Source organism: Stegostoma tigrinum, chromosome 3 (assembly GCF_030684315.1).
Source record: "Stegostoma tigrinum isolate sSteTig4 chromosome 3, sSteTig4.hap1, whole genome shotgun sequence".
Lineage (NCBI taxonomy): Eukaryota > Metazoa > Chordata > Chondrichthyes > Orectolobiformes > Stegostomatidae > Stegostoma > Stegostoma tigrinum.
The window spans coordinates 131,979,134-131,994,846 of record NC_081356.1 but is presented as its reverse complement, the minus strand read 5'-3'; positions in this window follow the sequence as shown (position 1 = coordinate 131,994,846).

Here is a 15,713-nt window from a genome sequence, read left to right as displayed (position 1 = left end):
CACGAACCATTTCAACTCCCACTCCATTTCCTCAGACGACATGTCCATCATGGGCCTCCAGCAGTGCCACAATGATGCCACCCGAAGGTTGCAGGAACAGCAACTCATATTCCGCTTGGGAACCCTGCAGCCCAATGGTAGCAATGTGGACTTCACAATCTTCAAAATCTCCCCTTCCCCCACCGCATCCCAAAACCAGCCCAGTACTTCCCCTCCCCCCACTGCATCACAAAACCAGCCCAGCCTGTCTCTGCATCCCTAACCTGTTCTTCCTCTCACCCATCCCCTTCTCCCACCTCAAGCTGCACCTCCATTTCCTACCTACCACCTCATCCCACCTCCTTGACCTGTCCGTCTTCCCTGGAGTGACCTATCCCCTCCCTACCTCCTCACCTATACTCTCCTCTCTACCTATCTTCTTTTCTCTCCATCTTTGGTCCACCTCCCCCTCTCTCCCTATTTATTCCAGAACCTTCCCGCCATCCCCCTCTCTGATGAAGGGCCTAGGCCCGAAACGTCAGCTTTTATGGTCCTAAGATGCTGCTTGGCCTGCTATGTTCATCCAGCTCCACACTTTTTTATCTAGGATTCTCCAGCATCTGCAGTTCCCATTATCACTTTCTCTACTTCCTGATGTGTACATTCCAGGCCTCCACTGCAGTGTTGAATCTATCTGTCTCCAACATTTTCCACTGGTTTCCAGGTCCTGTGCATGGTTCGGCAGTTCTGCTTGTCACCTCAGCATCTCCACTGGTGGTTCCTTTTCCAGATCCATTCTGTTATCTCCATGGATACCTTCCTGGCCCCGAACACCTGTTATCTCGTTGTTCCTTAGCCACAAACACTAATCAAAATGGGGGCCAGTTTACACACATAGGCGCTTGGCAGCAGTGCAGCTCTGCATCCTGGCTCAAATGAAGATTGGCTGACTACCAGCCTTGGCATGTGACATCTGCCAGGTAAATATCAGAAACATAGAAACTATAAGAAGAAACATTTTGGCCCTTAGAGCCTGTTATAGAGTCATGGAATCTGTATGACACAGAAAAAGACCCTTCTGCCCAACCAGTCCGTGCCAAAAACATAATCCCCCTAGTGGGTAATCCCTCTAGGGACAGTGTAGGGGGGTGGGCTTGGATTAGGTCACAGGTCGGCTCAACGTCGAGGGCCGAGGGGCCTGTTCTGCGCTGTAGTGTTCTATGTTCTATGTTCTATCCCAAATTAATCTAGCCCCACCTGCCTGTGTTTGGCCCACGTCCCTCCAAACAGCTCTTATTCATCAACTTATCCAAATGTCTTTTAAACATTATAACTGTTTGTACTCTGGAAGTTCATTTTGTACTTGAGCTACTCACTGTGTAAAAAAATTGCCTCTCATGCCTTTTGCAATTTTTCTCCTCTCAGCTTAAAAATACGCCCCCAGTCTTGAAATCCCTGGTACTAGGGAAAAGATGCCTGCTATTAACTCTATCTATAACCTTCATAATTTTATAAACCTCCATAAGGCCCCTCTCAACCTCTGCACCCCAGAGAAAAGCCCAGCCTTTCTTCATAAACCCGAACCCTGCGTTCCCGGCAGCATCCTGATAAATTTCTTCCGAATCCCCCTTCTGAACCTTCTCCAGCTTAATGATGTCCTTCCTGTAGCAGGGCAACCAGAATCATTCTGCCTTTCAATGTGACCATGGCTAATTCTCTATCTTATGTTTCCCACTGGGAGATTAAAGCCATTACCTTATTCCTGTGTTGCAGATGACCACCCCACCCTTTACAGTTGAGCCAGACTGCTTGCAAACTTATAACCAAAATAATGCAGATGCTGGATATCTGGAATAAGAATAGAAATTTTTGGTGAAACTCAGCAGATCTAGTAGCATCTGTGGAAAGGCAGAGTTAGAGTTAATGTTTTGAGTCCAGAACCACTCTTCTTTGGCAAGTTTGCAAACAGTCTTGCTGCTGCTGTGGAAATGAAAAGAGCTACGAGGCAGAATGGGACTTTTTTCTTCCCGGTCTCATTAACAAAACCTCGCTGTGCTCCCTGACCCACAGACTGCAATCAGTGAGGATAGACAACAGCACCTCCTCCACAATAATCATCTGCACTCACACCAACCACCCCCAACCCAAGGATGCGTTCTCAGCCCCCTACTGCACGCCCTGGACAACCATGACTGCGTGGCCAAATTCCGAATGAATACCATCTACAAGTTTGCAGACCACACCACTGCGGTAGGACGGATATCGAACAATGATGACTCAGAATACAGGAAGCAGGTAGAGGGCTTGGTGTTGAGGTGCAATAATAACACCCTCTTTCTCAGTGTCAGCAAAACAAAAGAACTGATTATTGACATCGGGAAGAAAGAAGGAGGATACACCCCTATCTAACAGAGCTGAGGTGGAGAGGGTCGGGACTAACAAGTTCCTAAGGGTGATAGCCAACAATCTGTCCTGGACTTCGATAAAACAGTCAAGGTGGCACAGCAAAGCCTCTTCTTCTTCAAGCAGCTCTGGAAATTTGGCCTGTCCATAAGGTCCCTCAACAACTTCTATCGATGCACCACAGAAAGCATGCTGTCCGAACTGTCTGGTACGGCAAATGCTCTGTGCAGGACAGTAAGAAACCACAGAAGGTGGTGTGCACTGCCCAGACCATCATGGAAGCCAACCTCCCATCTACGGACTCCATTTATACTTCTTATTGTTGCAGAAAGGCTGCCAACATCATCAATGACCACCCCCCCAACTCCGGTAATGCTGTCTTCCAATCTCTTTCATCAGGCAGAAGATATAGAAGCTTGAACACTTGCACCAACAGCTTCTTTTCTGCTGTCATTAGACTTCTGACTGGACTTCTCTAACTTCAAATCTAATCTTGGACTTGCTTTGTGCACATCCTGTACAGCTGTAACCCTGTATTCCTCAATCTGTCGAAGCACTCTGTGATCTGTAGGTCCTTGTTTGCCGTGATCTGCCTATATTGGTCACAAAACAAAGCTTTTCACTGTACTTAGGTACATGTGACCACAGTAAACCAAATCAAATTATTAAATAGCTGCACAATTAGTTAAAAAGACTAAGTAAATAGGAGTGACAATTCTGTTATTTTGATGAGGAGTACAGAACCCAGAAGGAGAGATTTTCAAGGATTTGGAGACACACTAGAGTTAGTTAGGAATGGTATGTGTTCAATGAAAGCTAGTTAGAAACTACTAATCAATACATGAACTAACTGCTACATCTGGCCAAATCCTGTGAATTTGGACAACTGAAAGATGACCTGATCAAAACTAGGGCTGTCTTGGGCATATGAGATCCTGCCATGAGATCATGCTTGCCATGGGAGGATCAACTTATTTTCAAAATGGCTTACAACATGTGCAGATGCTCTGATATAGTCAATCACCAGCCAAGCACATAAATGAGAGAGGAAATGAGCTTGTGCATTATGCTAAGAGACATTCAAAGCTAAAGAAAAATATGATATTGGAAAAAAAGGGAGAAAGATTTGCAGAAAGGCCAGCAGGAAAATCAAGGCCAGAGGAAAATGTGCAAATATTGTGATGGATATCACTTAAAACAAGGAAGTGTGTGCAGTGTTTGGAAAGCTATGCTCTAACTGCACCAGTGATCTGAAACCCCAACCTATTCTTCTCGATTTGTGGGTTCAAATCTCCCCATGGCAGACAGTGAAATTTGGATTTAAAAACCTGGAATTAAAACAACTATATAACCATTGCAGATTGTCGTTAGAAAGAAAAACCCATTGGATTCGCTAATGCTCTTTAGGGAAGGAAATCTGCTGTCTTTACCCACACTTCCATACATGTGACTCCCAGCCCGTAGAAATGTGGTTGACTTTAAGCAGTCCCCTGGATAATTAGGGGTGGGCAATAAATGTTTGTGTGGCTTGGAGGGTGATGTTGTTTCAAGAGATGTCACTACCCAATGCAACCATTGATGAATATTCTGTTTTACGTTGTCAAAGTAAAGGTCTTAATGACCCTTGATACAAAGGATGGCTCTTGGCAAGAGAATCGTTGTGAAAACAGTGTTCTAACCATGTTCTATTTATCATTCAGAAGGTAAAGATGGATATGTGTGTCATTCAGTGTTTTCACTGCTCCAGAGGTGGATTGAAACACAATGCCAACTAGTCAGCAAATTCCCAGACGGAGCTACTGTGGATGATTTTAGTTCTTCCATCGTGGACAAAGCAGGCTGTGCTAAAATTCATTGCCATCTTGAATTATCCAGGGCCAACAATATTGCTGTGGGTCTGGGGCCACATGTACACCAGACAGGGGGTAAAGGATGGCAGATTTCCTTCCTAAAGGACGCTAAGGAACCAGATGAACTACAGTGTTTCAAGAAGGCAGCTCACCACTACCTACCCAAGAGCAACTAGGAATGAGCAATACACATATTGTCAATGATGACTGCATCCTGTAAACAAACATGAATAAAAACATGCACATGCCAGATCTGACCAAATTGGGACTAACTAGAACAACAGAGTTTCATTCAAAGATCATCATTTGCTTGTAACTGCAAATTATGGCAGATAACAAGGTGTGGAGCTGGATGAACACAGCAGGCCAAGCAGCATCAGAGGAGCAGGAAAGCTGACGTTTCAGGACTAGACCCTTCATCAGAAAAAATGATAAAGGGTCTAGGCCTGAAAGGTCAGCTTTCCTGCTCCTCTGATGCTGCTTGGCCTGCTGTGTTTATTCAGCTCTGCACCTTGTTATCTCAGATTCTCCAGCATCTGCAGTTCCTATTATCACTGATGCAAACTGTGACACTTTGCTTTTCTGCTTGCTTTTTCTTATGGAGCAGGGATGGGAAAAGCATTTGGATTTAACTTACTAGCCGTCATTAAAGTGTGGGCCAGGATACAAACCTGGAGCTTCTGGCCTATAGGAGGGGGTCCACTCGCTGTTACACCACAAGACCCAGTCTGTACTAGGATGAAATAGAGTCCTAGCCTAAGCAAACACTATCGATGGGTTTGCAGGGAATGTGCCACGTAATGACTTCTCCTATGGGTTGCACTTCACAGGATCACAGAACTGTGGTGTGCAGAAGGGGGCTATTCGGCCCATTGTGCCTGCACCAGCTCATTAAGCAAACACACCTGGTGCCCTCCTGAATGCCATGATCGAACCTCCATCACATTTCCACAGTACATTCCATGTCTACTGAGTGAAAATGGTTTTTCCTCACATCACCCTCATTTCCCTCTGGTTCTGTCTCCTTTTACAACATGTTACGTGTAAGCAGTTGGAAACTGTGGACAGCAGATCTACCAGATAGCTCCTGCATGTTGGCGGAGGAACCCAGGACAAGGAGAGCGTCCTTAAAATCAGAGCTGCCTGTCCAGGAGAGACATTGGGAGGCACTTTGCACAGAAAAGGGATTGGAGAAAGCTGGAACTGGATATTGGAAGCTAGGGGTGAATTGGAGCTGCCGAGACTGAGATCAAGCGAGGGAGTATCAGGAGACAGAGGGTTAAGAAGCAAACGCAGTGGAATTGAACTGAGATCTAACTGAACAGGCTCCGCTGACTGTCCAAATCCTGTTCCCCGTCTAATGTTGACAGCTATTTTCATGTCCTACGGCACCCAGCACAGCTTGCGTTTATTTGACCCACTGATCCTTGCTGTCTTCCTTTCAACTCCCTCACCAGCCAGCTGAAGGATGTATCCATTTACAACAGCATCGCTGTTCATGCTCGGCCTGAAGTCTTGACATGTTTGTCTCCAGTTACACATTGTACAATGCGGCCTTCTACCCTGTGTATTGTGACTCCTGGATCACCAGGACTGCCAACGCTATGATCGCTGCCAGGGCTACACGGCACGCTCTGGAAGATGCAGTGCCTCCATCAACACAAACCAATCCAGGGGCAACTCATCCTGCCGTTCCGATTTTTGCTGAAAGCCAACACGGGTGCCCTTCACGCAGCCAGCAGGAGCACAGCGTTGTGCTTACACTTGGTGTAATGCCCCGCGAGAGCGGCCTGGCCTGTGGGGGAGAACGGCCTCCTGTTGTTAGCTCAGTTAATGGGCTTCGACACAAATCAGCAGAAAAGCGGCCGAGCACACAGCCTTCAGCTGTGTCCCACGCAGCCCAGAATCACCTGTCACTGAGGCTGCAGGATAGTTACAGCCTCAGACTGCAGTTCTGAGACAGCTTGGCAGTCACTGGGTGTGTGGTGTACTGGTGGGGTCCAGCGGATTGTGTCTGAGGCTCAAGTTAATGTCCTTGGGTATGGGTTTAAATCTCACCTTGACAGCTGATGGCATTTAACATCAATTAATTAAAATTCCATCATATAAAATGGGTCTTCCTAGTAGTGACTGTGAAACTAGCATTGACTGTCACTCAATACCCATGTGGTTCACAAATGCCCCTTAGGGAAGGGAAATCTGCCATCCAGACGTGGCCTGGCCTATGTGTGACTCCAGACCTGAAGGTGGAACTGGCTTTGAGAGGGTGAAGAGCAGCAAGTTCCTCGGAGTAACGATAACCGACAACTTGTCCTGGGCTTCCCATAGAAATGGGAAGGTTCAACAAAGCCTCTTCTTCCTCAGGCAGGCCAGGAAATTTGACATGTCCGAGAGGTCTCTCACCACGTTCTGTAGCTACACCATTGAAAGCATACCGCCCCGGTGCGTTACAGCCTGGTGTGGCAGCTGCTCTGCCCAGCACCACAAGAAACTACAGAGGGTGGCGTGCACAGCCCAGATCATCATGGAAGCCAACCTTCCACCCATGGGCTACCATTTACACAGCTCGCTGACGCAGAAAGGCTGCCAACATCATCAAAGACCCGTCGCACCTCAGTAATGGCCTCCTACAACCTCATCCATCAGGCAGAAGATATGAAGCCTGAATGCACACCAAGCACTTTCAGGAACAACTTCTTTCCAGCCATTGTCAAACTGATGAATGGACTCTTCAGCTCAAATAACGCTGATCTTGCTAATATTGATCAATCAATCAAGACCCACAGTAATGAGGGTGACATTGAACTGTACTATGAAATGACTGAGTAAACACTCAGTTCAGGGGCATTTAGGGATGGGAACAAGTTATCAGGAAAGTTAATAGGATGTTGCACTTTATTGGGAGGGGAATGGAACAGTCGGGAGGTTACAGTTCGGTTACCAGGGCATTGGAGAGACTGTATCTGGGTACAGTACTGGTCCCTACAGATACAGAACACTGTCAATGTCCCGGAAGCAGTTCAGAGAGGGTTTATGAGACATATATCTGGACTGTGTGGATTGCTTTGTGAGGAAAGACTAGGCAGGCCAGGAATATATCCTCTGGAGTTTAGAAGAGTCAGAGATGACCTAATTGAAACATATAGGATCCTGAGACGACTTCATCTGGTGGATGTTGAAAGATCTTGTGGGAGCATTGAGAGCTAGGGGTCATACGTTAAAAATAAGGGGCACCTCTTTAACACGGACATAAAGAAACATTTTTTCTCTCAGAGGGTTGTGAATCTTTAGAATTTCCCTCCTCAAAAAGCAGTGGACACAGAATCTTAAGTCTTTTTAAGGCAGAGATAGATAGATGACTGATGACCGAAGGGGGATGAAAGATTATCCGGGTAACGTAGGAATGTAGGGTTGAGATTAAATCAGATCAGCCATGCTCTTATTGAATGGGGGAGCAGCTCGAAGGGCTGAGTGGCCTACTCTTGTTTCTTATTCACGTGCTGGTTTTAGTCAGTGACACCCACATCCTGTCAAAGATTTATTTTGCAAATTGCTGAAGAATGGGCTGGATTCCTGATGAAGGGTCCCAATCTGAAACGTCAACTTTCCTGCTCCTCCTATTGTGTTCCTCCAGCTGCACACTGTGTTGACAGTGTCACTCAATCTTTATTCATTTAGGACCATAGGAAAGATACAGCACAGACGGGGACCCTTTGACCCATCTTGTCCATGCCAAGTCAAAGATGCCCAGGTGCCCTTTCTAGTCGCATCTTCCTGCACACAGCCCATAGCTCTGCAGGTTACAGCACTTACGCTGTTTTTTAAAAGAGTTCAGGGTCTCTGCCTCCACCAACAGTTCAGGGGGTGAATTCTAGACACCCAGCACGCTCAGAAGTTTCCTCATGTCCCTGCAGCCACTTAGTTTGAATCTATGATTGCTGGTTTTTGAACTCTCTGCCAAAGGAAACAGGTTCCTTCTGTCTACTCTATCTCTACCCCTTACAATTTTGTTTATCTGCATCATATCACCCCTCAGCCTTTCCTGTTCCAAGGAAAACAGCCCCAGACTCTCCAAGCCACCTTATAGATACAATTCTGAGCCCTGGCAACGTACTAGTAAATTTTCTCCGCTCTCTCTCTCCAGAGCAATTACATCCTTCCTGTAATGTGGTGACCTGAACTACATGCAACTCCATTTGTGGCTTCCCAGTGTCTTATACAGTTTCATCATTACATCCCTATTTTTGCATTCTAGACTTCTGCCTGTGTAGGAGAGCGTTGCATATGCCTTCTGTACAACATTGCCTACCTGTACTGCTCCCTTTCAGACCTGTACACTTGCATGCCAAGATCTCTCACTTCACCTCCTCCTCTCAGTATATTCCTGTTGATTGTGTATTCCCTTGTACAGCACCTTACAAACCCCAAACCACTACAACCTAGGAGAACAAGGGCAGCAGATACATGAGAATGCCACCATCTCCAAGCCACTCACCATTCTGACTTAGAAATATAGAATCCCAATGATGCTGGAAGAGGTCATTCAGCTGATCAATTCTGCACCAACTCTCTAAAGAGCATTCCACCCTATCCCCATAACCCCGCATTTCCCATGGCTCACCCACCTACCCTACACATCCTGGGACTCTATAGGCAATATAGAGTGGCCAATCCACCTAACTTGCACATCTTTGCACTGCGGGAGGAAACCCATGCAGACATGGTGAGAAGTTTCTATGTAGAAACTTCACCCAAATCTGAAATTGAGCCTGGATCTCTGTAAGGCAGCGGTGCTAGCCACGGAGCCATCTTAATATATTGCCATTCCTTCAGTATTGCTGGGTCAAAATCCTGGAATTCCCTCCCAAAGAGCATTGTGGGTCAACCCACAGCAGGTGAACTGCAGCGGTTCAAAAAGGCAGCTCACCACCAACTTCTCAAGGGCAACTAGGGATGGGGCAATAAATGCTCGCTAGCCAGTGATGCCCACACACTGTGAATGTACAAAATAGGAAGACAATCAGATGCCATTGATAGAAGGCGAAGAGTGTGTTGGCAAGGAGATCAGTATCAAGATGGAACACCTGAAGAGGAGCAGGCATTTGGTTTTTCAAAGCTGGTTCAGCAGTCAATGTGACCATCACTGATTTGGCTTCTAACTCCCACATGACCTTGGATTTACATCTCCTCATTCCCTATTGAGAAAAATATTATCAAGTTCTGCTGGGAAGCTATTAATAGTGCTAATGAATGTGATGGGAGGAATGTACTACTCATTCACTACTCCATGAGTCACAGTATTTGTAGGAAAGTGTTGATTCAATCATCAATGTAGCCAATTGTACATCCAAAACAAAAGAGACATTCACTCAACTTCTTTAATGAACTCAAAATATTCAATTTATTACAACTCATTCTTAAAAACAAATGGCAAGACATTCTAACATCTAAGATGCAAGTAAGAAAACTAAGACATAAAACTATAAAATGATTTATTCCCTTTCAATCCAAACAAACACAACACAAAGGACACTAAAGATTCTGTACAGATGATACTTTAAAAGGACAAAAGAAAATCAGCCTTATTGGCAGATGCTCTGAAAAACAGAAGATAGAATTTAACCAAATATCATACTCCACTGGATTTCTTGTTGATTGAATCAAATGTAGTATCATTTCCATCCAAATTTCCATCAAGTCTCTGGATATTGGATGGTGATCACAGTTCAGCTTTTCAGGCTTTACAAGGCAGTCTGAGTACTGAGGTGTGGAACCTTTTATCAGGTTCCCAAGTATTTAAGCTAAGAAAGGGAAAGAACCAGCCTTGCAGCTTTACTGGTGCTATTGAAAACTTGCACCTGCTTGTTATTCTATAATAAATACCTTGTTGAAGATCAGAACCTGCCCTCATTGAGGCTCACAGATGCTTTTCCTCTCCCATTGTAAACCAAATTCAACTCATGGACCCAGAAAGGAGAGAAGATGGTGGCAGCGAGCTGGTACAGGTTGGCATTGCAGTACACATGACAAATACTTCATTGATTCGGGATGATGCAGAGTGAGAGCCAACCTCTCTATCAAGTAGTGGCAGCCTTATGCCCTCTATTTAAACGGTTCCTGTGATCTTCTGCTGTCTCTCCTGATCTTGTACCACTCCCCATCTCCAGTCTCTGAGCACCCAGTAAGGAGCTTTATTTCTGTTTGTCACTAATTCGAAGAGCTCTGAGCTGGGAAAGGAGTAGAGTCTGATGACGTTACATGGTTGAAAATATGGCATCTTTGTGATCTCTTAGTGATCACGAAAAAATGTCATTGCACATTGAGATCAGAGTAAAACATGATAGGAATGTAGAAACAATCCTTTTGCTAACATTCCATTCTTTGAGTGTTAGTTATTATTTCTGTCGAAAACAATGCCCGCGATAAAGTTTCCTGAGATTTTACAGGAAGGCTTTGAACTCTTTGAATTAATTTCCCTGGCATTAATGAGATGGGTGAAACCTACAGAATTTCTAAATGGATTAGACGGGCTAAACACAGATGTTTCCTCTGACCAGGGAGCCCAGAGCCAGGGGGTCACAGCCTAAGGATATAGGATAGGCTATTTAAGTCTGAGATGATGAGATGCCAGAGAGTGGTGAGCCGTGGTGAGCCTGTAGAATTCTCTGCCACAGAAAGCTGAAAGTTTACATGTAGGGGATTAGAGGTAGTTCTTGGGGCTAAAAGGATCAAAGGTGTTTAACAAGACCAAAACCCAGAACATCTCACCCACCTGAAACACTGCTCTGAGCTTTTTCCTGCCCGGCTCTGGTTGCAGCATTCCAGGGAATTAGGGGAGAGTCCGGGAAGCTCTGGAATTGGTGGCAAAGCTGGAACGGCTGCCTGTCTCTCGGAAGTGGGCAAGCGATTTCGAAAATCATCAGCCCATTGAACAGGGGCCATTGGCTTTTTCCAAAATGTGACTCCTCCCTCATGGCCCGGGGTTTGATCACAGCTTCCAGGCAGCTGGCCAGGACCCCACGTTAAAGGGTGAGGGAATTGGGTGGGACAGGGAGGGGGAGTGGTGACTGCTGGCTTTAGCCTTCGAAAGGGTTCGCCCCCTGCCACCATTGACCAATGAGCTGTACCATCCTTGGCCTTCCGGAATTTCGCCGGTCTGAGGGTGCTGTTGTCATCCGATGATCCACACCCCCACACTTACCCCACTGCCTCCGTGGATACTGTCAACCCTTCCCTCCTCCCACACCGCTCCACTCCCGCCCGGGCTCTCCCCCCACCTTTTGTGCTCCTGAGATGCTGCTGGGCCTGCTGTGTTCATCCAGCCTCACATTTTATTATCTTGGAATTCTCCAGCATCTGCAGTTCCCATTATCTCCCACCTAGGCCACCAAGGTTTCCAAAGTTTCCCTCTGATTGGTCTGGCAGTATGATGGCATTGTCCCAGCTCACTGCTGATTGGGCGGTGCTCCTGAAGATGGCCAATCAGGAGGGGCCTGCCCTGGGCAAAGGAACCGATCTGTTCAGGTTTGCGAGCGATCGTTGGAACTGCAGATGCTGGAGAATCTGAGATAACAAGGTGTAGATAATAAAATGTGAGGCTGGATGAACACAGCAGGCCCAGCAGCATCTCAGGAGCACAAAAGCTGACGTTTCGGGACTAGACCCTTCATCAGAGAGGGGGATGGGGTGAGGGTTCTGGAATAAATAGGGAGAGAGGGGGAGGCGGATCGAAGATGGTCGGAGGAGAAGATAGGTGGAGAGGAGACAGACAAGTTAAAGGGGCAGGGATGGAGCCAGTAAAGGTGAGTGTAGGTGGGGAGGTAGGGAGGGAATAGGTCAGTCCGGGGAGGACGGACAGGTCAAGGGGGCTCTCACACAGACACACACAGGCACAGGCGCAGACAGAGACACAGACAGATCCTCTCTCATACTGAGATAATGGGAACTGCAGATGCTGGAGAATCTGAGATAACAAGGTGTAGAGCTGGATGAGCACAGCAGGAAGGCTGACATTTCAGGCCTATATCCTTCCTGAAACATCAGCTTTCCAGCTCTACACCTTGATAGTAAAATGTGAGGCTGGATGAACACAGCAGGCCCAGCAGCATCTCAGGAGCACAAAAGCTGCTGTGTTCATCCAGCCTCACATTTTGTTATCTTGGATTCTCCAGCATCTGCAGTTCCCATTATCACGCTACACCTTGATAGTTCAGGTTTGGGAACTGCTTTTCATTTTTACATTCGCTCATGGGTTGTGAGCATTTATCGTCTGTTCCCCTGTTGTCCTGGAGATGGTGGTAGGGAGCTACCCTCTTGAACTTCAGGATTTAGATTTACTGTCCTCTGTACTAATTACAGGTACAGTGAAAACTGTACAAAGTCACCACTCACTGGCACCATCCGAATTTAAAAACATTAATAAGATCCAAAAGGTAAGTCTGAAGTTTAATCCCCATAAATGTGCTGGGACTGGTCAGCCGCACTTGGGCTTAGCTACAGTGCCGAGCCTTGGTCAGCCTGTGAGACCTGCAGCAACTACCAGGAAGATCCACGCTCTCGCCATCGCCACTAGTGGGGCTGCCATCTCTGATCGCCAGAAGGAAGGGGCCGTGCCACTGCTCCTGCCGATGCTGTTGCCTCCAACTGCCAGGACGCCCAGGAGGCTGCCACTTCTGTGCGAAAGGGCGCTCATGCTACCGGTGCCGAACATGGCCCCCTCCCCCGACCATCCCGGGACTCGGCCCCACGCGAGCTCCTGGTCTGGCTCCGGCCGCGCTGCCGCTCTGCTGTCGTTCTCCAGTCCATACTGCTGCCACTGCAGGACACGGCCCCGAGCGCTCAGCTCCCGCCCGGTCTCCAGTCACTACACGCAAGAAACAGGAGAGAGAACAAAAGAAAGGAAAATGGGGAATAAAAGAAAATGATAAGGGTTAGGATTATGCCAACAAACTCCAATTGCAAACCAAAATAATGGGAACTGCAGATGCTGGAGAATCCGAGATAACAAAGTGTGGAGCTGGATGAACACAGCAGGCCCAGCAGCATCTTAGGAGCACTAAAGCTGATGTTTCGGACCTAGGGTCTTTAGTGCTCCTAAGATGCTGCTTGGCCTGCTGTGTTCATCCAGCTCCACACTTTGTTATCACCTATTGCAAACATGTTTTTTTAAATTCTTAGGCACGTGCAGGCTGCTTCCCTCTCAAATGTATAAATTTGATAGTTTCATTGATCTTCCTGCTTGCTAGAGTATACCCATGCTCTCGAAGCATTAACCCTAAGTCACTGCGGCTCCAAAGAAAACAGGGACTCAGCACTGAGTTCAAATGGATTTCCAGGGTGTTGGTTTCATCAGTGCTCAAGTCATATCTCACTTCAGTTCCCCAACAAGGCAAATATAGGCTTATTTGGTCATGGTTTGTCAACATTGGCTCACAAACCCTGTTAACTCTGTTCCTCTCCTCGCTTTTGCTCTTGAAGGTACAGCATTTTCTGTTCTCACCTCAGATGTCACCATCAATCTGTTCTGCACCACCTACATTGATGTGACTTTCAAGAGAGCACAACAACTTTTACTCCTCAGGGTAACAAAGTGTGAGGCTGGATGAACACAGCAGGCCCAGCAGCATCTCAGGAGCACAAAAGCTGAAATTTCGGGCCTAGGCTGTTCATCCAGCTCCACACTTTGTTATCTTGGATTCTCCAGCATCTGCAGTTCCCATTATCACTGATGACCCTTTTACTCCTCAGGTGGTTATGAAAATTCGACACGTCCATAAGGACCCTCAACAATTTTTACAGAAGCACCATAGAAAGAATTCTATGTGGATGCATCATGGCTTGGCACAGCAACTGCTCTGCCCAGGACCATAAGAAACTACAGAGGCTTGTGAATGGAGACCAGTCCATCACACAAGCCAGCCTTCCATCTATTGACTCCATCTATAGTTCTCATTGCCTCAGAAAGGCAGCCAACATTATCAAAGATCCCTCCCACCCCAGTGAAAATCTCTTTGAACCTCTTCCATCAGGCAGGAGATACAAAAGCTTAAACAAACAAACCAACAGGTTCAAGAATAGCTTCTTGCCTGCTGTTATTACGTGGCTAAATGGACACCTCAATCTAATGTTGATCTGACTCTTTGCACACCATCTCTATCGCCTTAACGTTTTCTTCGCTCTGTTCTATTACCCTAATACACTTTGTATGGTTTGATCTGCCTGTACTATACGGAAAACAAAACTTCTCAGTGTACTTTCATTCATGGAGCAATGATAGATAAAGTAAAATCAAATCAAATTGAAAATTTCCAATATCCACCTCGCTTTGTAGCCACCTTCAACCCAATTTCAGTTACAGACGGAACAGATGCTGGGGGAATTTGGCTGAAGAGTGAGGAGAAACAATGGATTGATTAATGATATGGGGAGGCGATGGCCTAGTGGTATTATTGCTGGGCTGTCAAACCAGATATTCAGGTCTGGGGACCTGGGTTGGAATCCTGCCACAGCAGAGGGTGGAATCTGATTTCACCAAATATCTGGAATTAAGAATCTAGCAATGAGCGTGAATCTATTGTCCATTGTGGGAAAAACCCATCTGGTTCACCAATGTCCTTTACGGAAGGAAACTGCCATCCTTACCTGGTCTGGCCTACATGTGACTCCAGACCCACAATCTCTTAACTGCCCTCTGGGCAATTAGGGATGGGTAATGAATGCTGCCCAGTGAATGATGTCCCTCATCTTTGGAATGAATGAAGGAAAATAAAACCTCAAACTAACAGCCTGGGTCTCTAGCTAAAGACTAGGAAATGGTTCAGGAAACAACTTGATGAATGAAATAAGCAGCCTTGAATCAGCTTTTGGGAGGCACCCTCACCTTGTGACATTTAGATCCCTGTCTTGAACCACTTAAACGCAAAGGCGTGAGGGTAAAAATAACATCAGCTTAACCACAAATTGGGCGCTGCTAAAGGCTAACTATGAGTCCTGGGACTGAGCATACCTGGGGTAGATGAAGGGAGGGCCCATGGTGTTGGTTCCCTGAAACAGAGACTCCCTGTTCGGGGAAAACCCCATGGGACTGCCCCATCAAACCCGTGCTATGCCTTCCACGCAGCAAAACATTTGAATTTGACTTTTCCAGTGGTCCCCCAGGAGATTTAGGGGACAAAAGAAAATTAGCCCTGAAACTCACTGACAGTTACATGTTTTCATTGAACTAAAGTGTCCTGACATGTTCTGAGACAGCTCTAGGCCGAATAAGATTTGAACGTTGCCCTTCCAGCCCAGGTTATTTTATATAAACATTGAATCAACGTGCTGGCACCTCAGGGCAGGTTAGAGGGTTTGAAGGTTAAAGGGATTAAAGGGAGAAAGCTAGGATTGAACTGGATGATGAGCCAAGACTATATTGAATGGCACAGCAGCCCTGGAGGGCCAACACAATGGGGAGCTGGAGGCTGAGCTCCTCTGATGCAG